Source organism: Hipposideros armiger, unplaced genomic scaffold (genome assembly GCF_001890085.2).
Source record: "Hipposideros armiger isolate ML-2016 unplaced genomic scaffold, ASM189008v1 scaffold_38, whole genome shotgun sequence".
Lineage (NCBI taxonomy): Eukaryota > Metazoa > Chordata > Mammalia > Chiroptera > Hipposideridae > Hipposideros > Hipposideros armiger.
This window is the reverse complement of record NW_017731388.1, coordinates 3,661,047-3,668,954: the sequence shown is the minus strand read 5'-3', so window position 1 is coordinate 3,668,954 and position 7,908 is coordinate 3,661,047. Positions and strand designations below refer to the sequence as shown.

Here is a 7,908-nt window from a genome sequence, read left to right as displayed (position 1 = left end):
CCGCAGCCCGCGACTCCACCTCCTCGCGCTCGGCTCCGCGGCTCCGCCGCCGCCGCCGCCGCCGGGCCACACAATGGGAGCGGGCGGGCCGTGACTCACCCCGCCCCGGCCGGTTCGGCCCCCACGCGTGGGCTCCCGCAGCACCCCACCTGCCCGCCAGCCCCTTCTTCGGGTGCCCCACGCATCGCTGGAGGCGGGGGCTCGGCCTTCCAGTCCCACAATCCCCAAATTCCCTCCCCCGCCTTGCTTTTAGCCTTTCCTCCCCGCAAGAGCCCTTGAGACGACCCCTTCAAAGGCTAAGCCCCCCCAAACTTGGGAACTGAGCTCACAGCACGGGGAAGCACCCACCCCCTCCCTCAGTAGAGCCCCAGATGTCCGGCCTCTGCTACCAGGCACCGCCCAGCATTTGACCTTGGTACATCACCTTCCCTTCCCTTCCCCCGAGCCGAGCCTCCGTTTCTCCACCTGTAGCTACTAGCAGAGCCTGGAATAGGTGTGTGCCCAAGTTCCAACCCGCTGTAAGATTCTGTGGCTCAGTTTCCATTCACATCTCTTCTCCCCTGCCCCCACTCCTGGAGGTCACATCTCCTTGTCCAAGGGCAAAGGTCTTTGGAAGGAACTACTGGACCCCAATTTGACTCTCTGGGGTCTCGCTGAAACTGGGCACCTAGTGCAAGGCCATGTACATAAACAGCCCCTGGATAACATGCGTTGAGGCCACTTCCCAGAATCCTCAGGAAAATGTAAGAGGACCTGCAGGGAGAACTGGGGATGCAGCTGATGGGCAGGGGACGGTGGGGGCAGGAAGCTCGCTGGCCATGATGGTGCTCTGTGTGGAGAAAAGGTTAACCCTGTGACCTTGAACGTGTAATTTACCCTCTCCGACTCCTGCCCTCATCTGGGTCTGAGCTCAACCCAGAGGAAAATTTTCTAGACTCAGAGCCGCACAAAGGGGACAGGGGGAGGGCAGCTAGTGACTGTTGAAAACCCAACCTTGCTTTATGCCAGCAAGTACAGCTAGGCCCTCTTCAGAGGCATCTCAGCCTTACAACGAGGTTCAGGGAGACTTGTTAACCTGCCCTGGTCACAGCTGGGAAGCAGGCTGCCAACAGGGCATCACTGGTGTATAGAAGGTGATTGTATGAGTTACAGCCATTTAGCCCCTCCAGGCCTCTTTTACTAAAAGGGATGTGCTTGGCCTTCCTGTCGCACAGGGAATGTTGAGAGGGTGAAACAAGGTGCCAGTGTGGGAGTCAGCTATGTGTAAGCAGAGGGTGTGAACTGTGCCCCAATACTCAGAATGCGAGACCCATCTGTTACGGGTTGAAGTGTGTCCCCCAAAAATTCATATGTTGAAGTCCCAATCCCCATTACCTCCAAATGTGACCTTATTTGGAAATAGCACAGTTACAGATGTTAAGATGAGGTCACGCTGGGGTAGGGTGGCTCCTTTTCCAAGATGACTGTTGTCCTTATGAAAAGGAGGATTTGGACGCAGACACACTCAGGGAGAACGCCATGTGAAGACTGCAGTTATGCCGCCACAAGCCAAGGAACTCCCAGGAGCTGGGAGAGAGGCCTGGACCAGATCCTCCCCGAGCGCCCTCAGAGGGAGCGTGGCCCTGCCAACAGCTTGATCTCAGACTTCCGGGCTCCAGAATTGTGAGATAATAAATGCCTGTCGTTTAAGCCACTCGGCTTGTGGAACTTTGTTACGGCAGCCCCACGCACTCACACACCATCCCAATCTTCTGTCGCACTAAGCCAGGGAATTCCAAGTCTCACCCTGGAGTGTGGTTTGGACCGGACCTTCACTTCCTCCGAGATAAGCAAGAGCCTTGGGGCTCTTCCCAGTGGCAAGCTCGTGGAGGGCTTTCTGGTCTTCAGTCTGCCTCCCACATCTGGGTCCAGCTCATGGCCCCAGTCCTGCTCTTCTACCCCCATAAAGTCAGACAGCAGCTACTTTAATACCAAGACAGCCTGAGGCGGGTCTTGCCAACCTGGGACCTCGTGTACGGAGCCCTAGACACTGATGCCTTATGGGAACCACTCTGCTCATCCTCTCAGGCCCTGCCCCTCCCCAGGGAGCATGGTGAGCACAGGTCCTAGTCTTCTTGGACCCTCCGACTGGGGACTCTCCCACCCTACCCACAGTCAGCAGCTTCGGTCTCTAGCCTTGCAAGCCCCTTTCTCTATCTTCTAGCCTCTGCAAGGATGAAGTGCAATCTCCCCTCAAAGAATCTGTAGGCACCCGAGTTCATCTCTCCTTTCAGGGTGGAGGTGGAAGGGATGCTGACAACCACCAGTTGTTCCGTCCCAGCTCATCCCATTAGACAGCAGGGTTCACGTATGCCTTCACTATTCCCACTCAGGCCTCCTGGCATCCTGGAGGCTTTTCCACTGTGTCCTCCTGCCTCCAGCGCACCTGTGATTGTCAGTCCCAATAAGAGTGTTCCCAATGGGGTCTTCATTCCTGTAACAAGAGTGCTTCTTGTGTGCACAAAGGATGGCCAGTGTGTGTGTGTGTGTGTGTGTGTGTGTGTGTGTGTGTGTGTGAGAGAGAGAGAGAGAGAGAGAGAGAGAGAGAGAGAGAGAGAGAGAGTGAGTGAGTATGTGTGTGTTTGTGGCCACCCTGTCCACTCCCAACTCAGAGCCTGTAGATGCTCAAATAGTGACAGGAAAGGTGACAGCAAGGGCAGAAGCTCAGAGCACCCCCTCCCCCTCCCCCTCCCCGTTGCACTCTTCCACAGCCCAGTCTGACTTGAGCGTCTCACCTTGAACTTCCCAGATAAATTTTTTAAACAGACTGCATCTGTGTTCCTAGCTATAGTATAGGGGAGTGGTTAAGCATGACGTCTGGAGCCAAGCAGCCTGAGTTCATAGACCAGCTCTGCCACTTGACAACTGCATGACCTTGAGCAAGTTACTCACCCTCTGTGCACCTCAGATTCCCCATCTGCAAGACAGCGATAATAATGGGGCTGTTGAGAGGATTGAATGAGTTGAGCCATGTAAAGCACTTATAACAGTGCCTGGTACATAGTAAGTGCTCAATGTTATGCCAGTTTCACTACAAATCAAAACCATACAAGTACTGGAAACCCTCAGGTAGCTTGCGATATGAAAAATGAAAGTACACACATGAAAGAAGTGGAAGTTGGCTTCCTCTTACAAAGACAATGTCTTCCAGCCAAATCAAAGATACCAACCATGCAAATTCATGATTGAAATAAGACAGAAAGATCGGAATCACTTTTGCCTCCACCAGGGTAGATTCTGACACTCCTTGGCCAATGGACAAATATTTGTATTTGTAATCCTAACTTAGCAGGCTACAGAGTTTCTGGAAGATGGTAGAATGTGGATTCAGGTAGCGTCTGGTTGTCACTTAACTGACCTGGAATTCCCTCTTGTCAAGAGTATCTCTCTGCTCCGCAGAGCGTCCCGTGCCTTCTGCTGTTTGACAGGCCTCGTGGTGAGTAAGACCTTATTTTAACAAGAGAGGTAACCTGTCATTGAGAAAGAGCCCAGGCTCTGGAGTTAGAGATGCTCTATATAAAATACCAGTTCAATGCTTGGCACAGAATAAGTGCTCAATAAATGTCATCCTTATTATTTACTATTGTTGTTACTCTGCAATGGTTTATCCCATTGTAATCCTTGTGACCCTCAGTAAACCTGGACTCAGTTTTGAAACAAATCCAATCCCAGGACAGCATTGCCTGTATCTAAAGGTTCTCACCCCCACAGAGCCCACCTTTCAGCTCCAGAGGTACGGATTCATCTGTGGCTAGTGACATTTTGACATAGGAACCTATGTCCTCTCTCTCTCTCCTCCCCCAAACCCATCGGAGCAGGTAGGCTGCTTTAAATTTTGTTGTTTTGGGGGATGGGTAGGACAGAAAGCTTGCAAACCTTTCTGCCTTTTGTTCATCCTGGAGCCAGTCTCAGGAAACCTAGGGAGGTTTGCAGAGGAGGAAAATGAAAGGGTTAGTGAGAGTAGGTGGCCAGAAGCTGGGGGGGGGGGAGTGCAGGAAGGAGGCTTTGGCCTCCCCATCAGTAAAGCAGAAGGAAGGTCCCCCAAGATAGGGGTGGGGCCAGGCGAGGCAGGGAATGAGGGAGGTCAGTGAGTCCTGCCAACCCCATGGGATGGGGGCTGGAAATAAAAGGTCGTTTTGAAAATGCTGTAAAGTAATATTTCATGCATACCCAAGAGTGTAACCCGAGGCCCACGCGTTCACTCTACAGCAGCCATTGGGTATACATCTGCGAGAAAACCTGACATGGTCCCTGCCTTGGGCAGCTTACAGACAACAAGCAAGCAAGCACATACATTTGTAATTCTGAAGTGTGGCAAGGGCCGTGGAAGAAAAGCAGTCACAGAGAGCATTGAGCCGGCACAGTTAAGGGCACACCCTGCGAGGAGCGGACAATTAAGCAAAGACCTGAAGGAAGGAAGAATCAGTCATGCAATGCAGGGTGGGCAGGGGAAGGGCTGGGGGACGGCCCCACAATAGGAAAGAGCAGGCACTGCACGGATATCTGGGTGCTGAGGGCCTGGGAGGTTTTTCTGGTAGGTTGTGGTATCCCTAGAACCTGGTGCCACGAGGGGACAGATTTATAAGGACTACAGGGTGAACCACGGTGCGCATTCTAATAGGTCTAGTTTCAGGAAAAGAGAGAGAAGGGGCCGGAGTTTGAGATCCCCTTGGTGAGAGTCACCTTTCTTAACCTGAGCTCACCTTCCTCACTTGTGAAATAAGAGATCGCACTTCGACAATGTCAATACAATGATTAGGACACAGACCGGCACAAGCAACGCTCCAAAACGGCCATCATTATGATATTCTCCTACTGTAATCTTCCCCCTCCTGCATGACCCAGCTCCAAACTGCCTTGTTCCACTCCCTCCCTGGATTGCAAGCTCCTTGAAAGCAGGAGCATGTCTGATTCATCCTTATATTCCACCCTCCATTCCTCTCACATAGAACCTGGCACACTTTATGAGCTCAACAGACGTCTGTGGGATTGGAGGCGAGTGCACAAGTAATTATAGTAACTAATAAACTGAAGAATGTTTTTGTGGAGGACAGAGAAGTCCCCGAGTCCAAGATGATCAAATGACAAAAGATGAGCCAAGAACAAACACGCCACGGCTTGCTCACATCCCCAGCAGTGTTTGAAGCACACTGGAGAAATACCCACTCATAAATGAACACGTGGGCAGTAAGACACAGGCTTTCCCTCTCCTGATGGCAAAGGGCATTTCTAGGCAACAGCAGGCGGGTTTTTAACCAGCACTTGCTTTGTGGTTCACATGGCACCCCCACGTACATTACTGCATCCAACAATTTTCTGAACTGGGTAAGCTATTGATTAGCCTCCTGCCCTCGCTATCGATGAAAGTGCCGTGGACCAGGAAGCCGAGTTACTTGCTCGTGGCTAAACAGTGAGCTGCAAAAATGAAGCATAATCCTGGATCTTTTGCATCTAACTCCACTGTGCCTTCTCCTACGTGACCACCGCACCACACTGACTCGTGAGTGGGTAGATGCAAAATACTGCATGTGCCCAGAGACGGGCAAAGCATCACACAGAGAACCATGGCTGAATCTCTACCCACAGCTAACCGATCTGGGCAGGGTCTTCTCAGAAGCTGCCACGGCATCTTGACAAAGGAAGAAGGACGTTACTCCTCACTCCACTTGAGATGACTCATCAGCAAAGATGGACCCTCTCCCACTGAGACAGAAAGATGGGTCCTTCAAGCTGACCTGCTCTCCCCCTTCCGAAGTCTTAGGAGTCAGTGTTTACACCACTTGGTTGGTCCACTGACCCCCTAGGGTCTCATGTAAAATTTTAAATATAATTTTAAATCATAATACATTGAGAGTTTTAAAATAATGTTTAGAAAAAAAGTTAAAACAATTCAATACCACCGCTGTCCCTGTTTCTGCCTTGTCCTCATCTTCATCCCCCACCACCCATTTCTGTTTATCCCTCTAGAATTTATGAGTACAAATAGAAGCAAACGTGAATATGTGTTTTACCCCTTCCCACCTTGCTTCCACAGAAAATACAGCACCGTGTTAGAGTTTCAGGGAGTGAACCCTTTCTCTCTACCACCGACAGCAAGCCCAAGGCCACAGGCAGGCGGTCAATGGGCACTTGTTGGAGGGGAGAGGACAGCCCAAACAGACAAATCGATCTCAGGGGACAGACCAGGGTGTGGAAGGCCAGTCCTGCTGACTGACATCTGTGCACAAGTGGCAGTGACAAAGCAGTCCCATCTGCTTAGAGTGCATCCTGGCACCCCCTCCTGGCGAGGCCCAGAGCGAAAGGTCACACAGTTCCAGCAGTGGTAACAGTCTCACCCTTGACCACTTCCTCGGCAGGTAACACCAGCACCTGTCTTCTGAGTCACCAAAGAAAAGAGCACCTCAGGACAAAGGGAGCAGAGGATGTCGTAGAATTGATAAAGAAGATAAAGACGTTCCCAGGGATCTTTAGCACCAAGAAATGGAAGAAGCACTAGCCTCCCAGGGCTTTGCAAATCGCCCTAAAATGACTGGAGGTTATTCTGCCCATCTGGACCATGAGCTGAAGGGGCTCCCGGGAAAGTGCTTGTAGACGGGCCTGGCCTCCATGAAAGGCAGCTCTGGGCCAGGGGCCGAGGAAGGCCATCCTCAGGACCAGCTCCGGCTCTCGTTCGCAGAAGGTAACAAAATCACTGACGGGGAAGGGGGTGTGTACACTGCCAGGAAAGTGGACTAGTATTTTTGGGAAGTTTTAATTTGCTTCAATTAAAAATTCAGGCCAGCTCTGAGCACAACGGAAGTAGGTGAACCTCTTTTCTGAATCTCCGCACAGTCCTTTCTGGGCCCCTCCACCTTCTACAGGCCCATCACCAAGGGGCCTCCACCCCAGCCGGCATTTCCCAACTGTCACCATTTCCAAGAGTCACACCGTTTCCTCCTCACTCTCCGGCCAGACCAGACCAGGGCCCTGCTGGGGGAGGGGACAGAGAGAAACCATCTCACTCCAAGAGACAGGAGAAACTCCATGTCTGGGGCCTCGGCACCAGCCTTCCAGGTCTGGGTCACGTCTATACACTGAGGGCTCTTTTCTTGGACTCTGTATCCTGTGATCAAAGGAGTATGAGAAACACTGGGGAAGATTAGCTGCTTTAAACAATGCACGGAACATAGTAAGGGCTCACTAAGCCCTACTTTTAGGTTATTACCTTCACCGTTATTTAGAGGTGTGTCTCTATAAATCTTCAAGGGAGCTTTAAATACTGGCCCACCACCCCCTCCCCACAGTTGTGGCCCAGGGAAGGCAGTTGCTTTCTTGGGGTAGTTTATGAGCCCCTGGGGAACCCGCCCCCTGGACTGATATATGCTCTAATAGGCTCTGTGGTAGGGCCTGTGCCCTACTAAGCTCTGTCAAGTGAAGGCATAAGTAGATGCATCCATTCAGTGAATTTATGAATGCATATGTAACGCACACGTTTCAGGACAGGTACAGTACTGACCCACACGGGGGTCAGAAAAGGCAGAGCCAGTAAGAGTGGGCGCTATACACCCCTGCAGCCTTCTCCCACCCGGGGCCCAGCAGTCCCTTCCCTCCTGGGAATCCAGGCCTCGCTGTCGGGCTATGGACTTTCGGTCCTTCCTGAGTAGGGCCTGAGGCTCAGTGACTGTCCTCCAGTGGCACTGATTCTTTTCCACATGATGCTACCCTCCTGGGCCCCAGGGGTTTGCAGAGGACTGGCTGGCTCAAGGGTGGAATTAGGCCCCAGAGGGGGATTAAGCCTTCTCCAGCCTACTATAGGCAGCTCCCCCTCCCACCTCCCCAACCCAACTGCCCACCTGGGGAGGCCCCACCTTGGACTTCCCCAAAATGAAG

General features: G+C 52.1%; 1 long non-coding RNA gene across 2 annotated transcripts in view; it reads left to right on the top strand.

The window, feature by feature from the left end:
- The window catches only part of LOC109380598 (uncharacterized), a 2,951-nt gene extending 460 nt beyond the window's left edge, over nt 1-2,491 (top strand). Inside the window, exons 2-3 of one of the 2 annotated variants that reach the window (XR_002123533.1) lie at nt 254-743; nt 1,486-2,491. This is a non-coding gene — a long non-coding RNA (uncharacterized LOC109380598). Of the gene's footprint in view, nt 1-253; nt 744-1,482 lie in introns of both variants that reach the window. The other variant, XR_002123532.1, reaches the window with a different exon arrangement.
- Nucleotides 2,492-7,908: the final 5,417 nt, after the last annotated feature.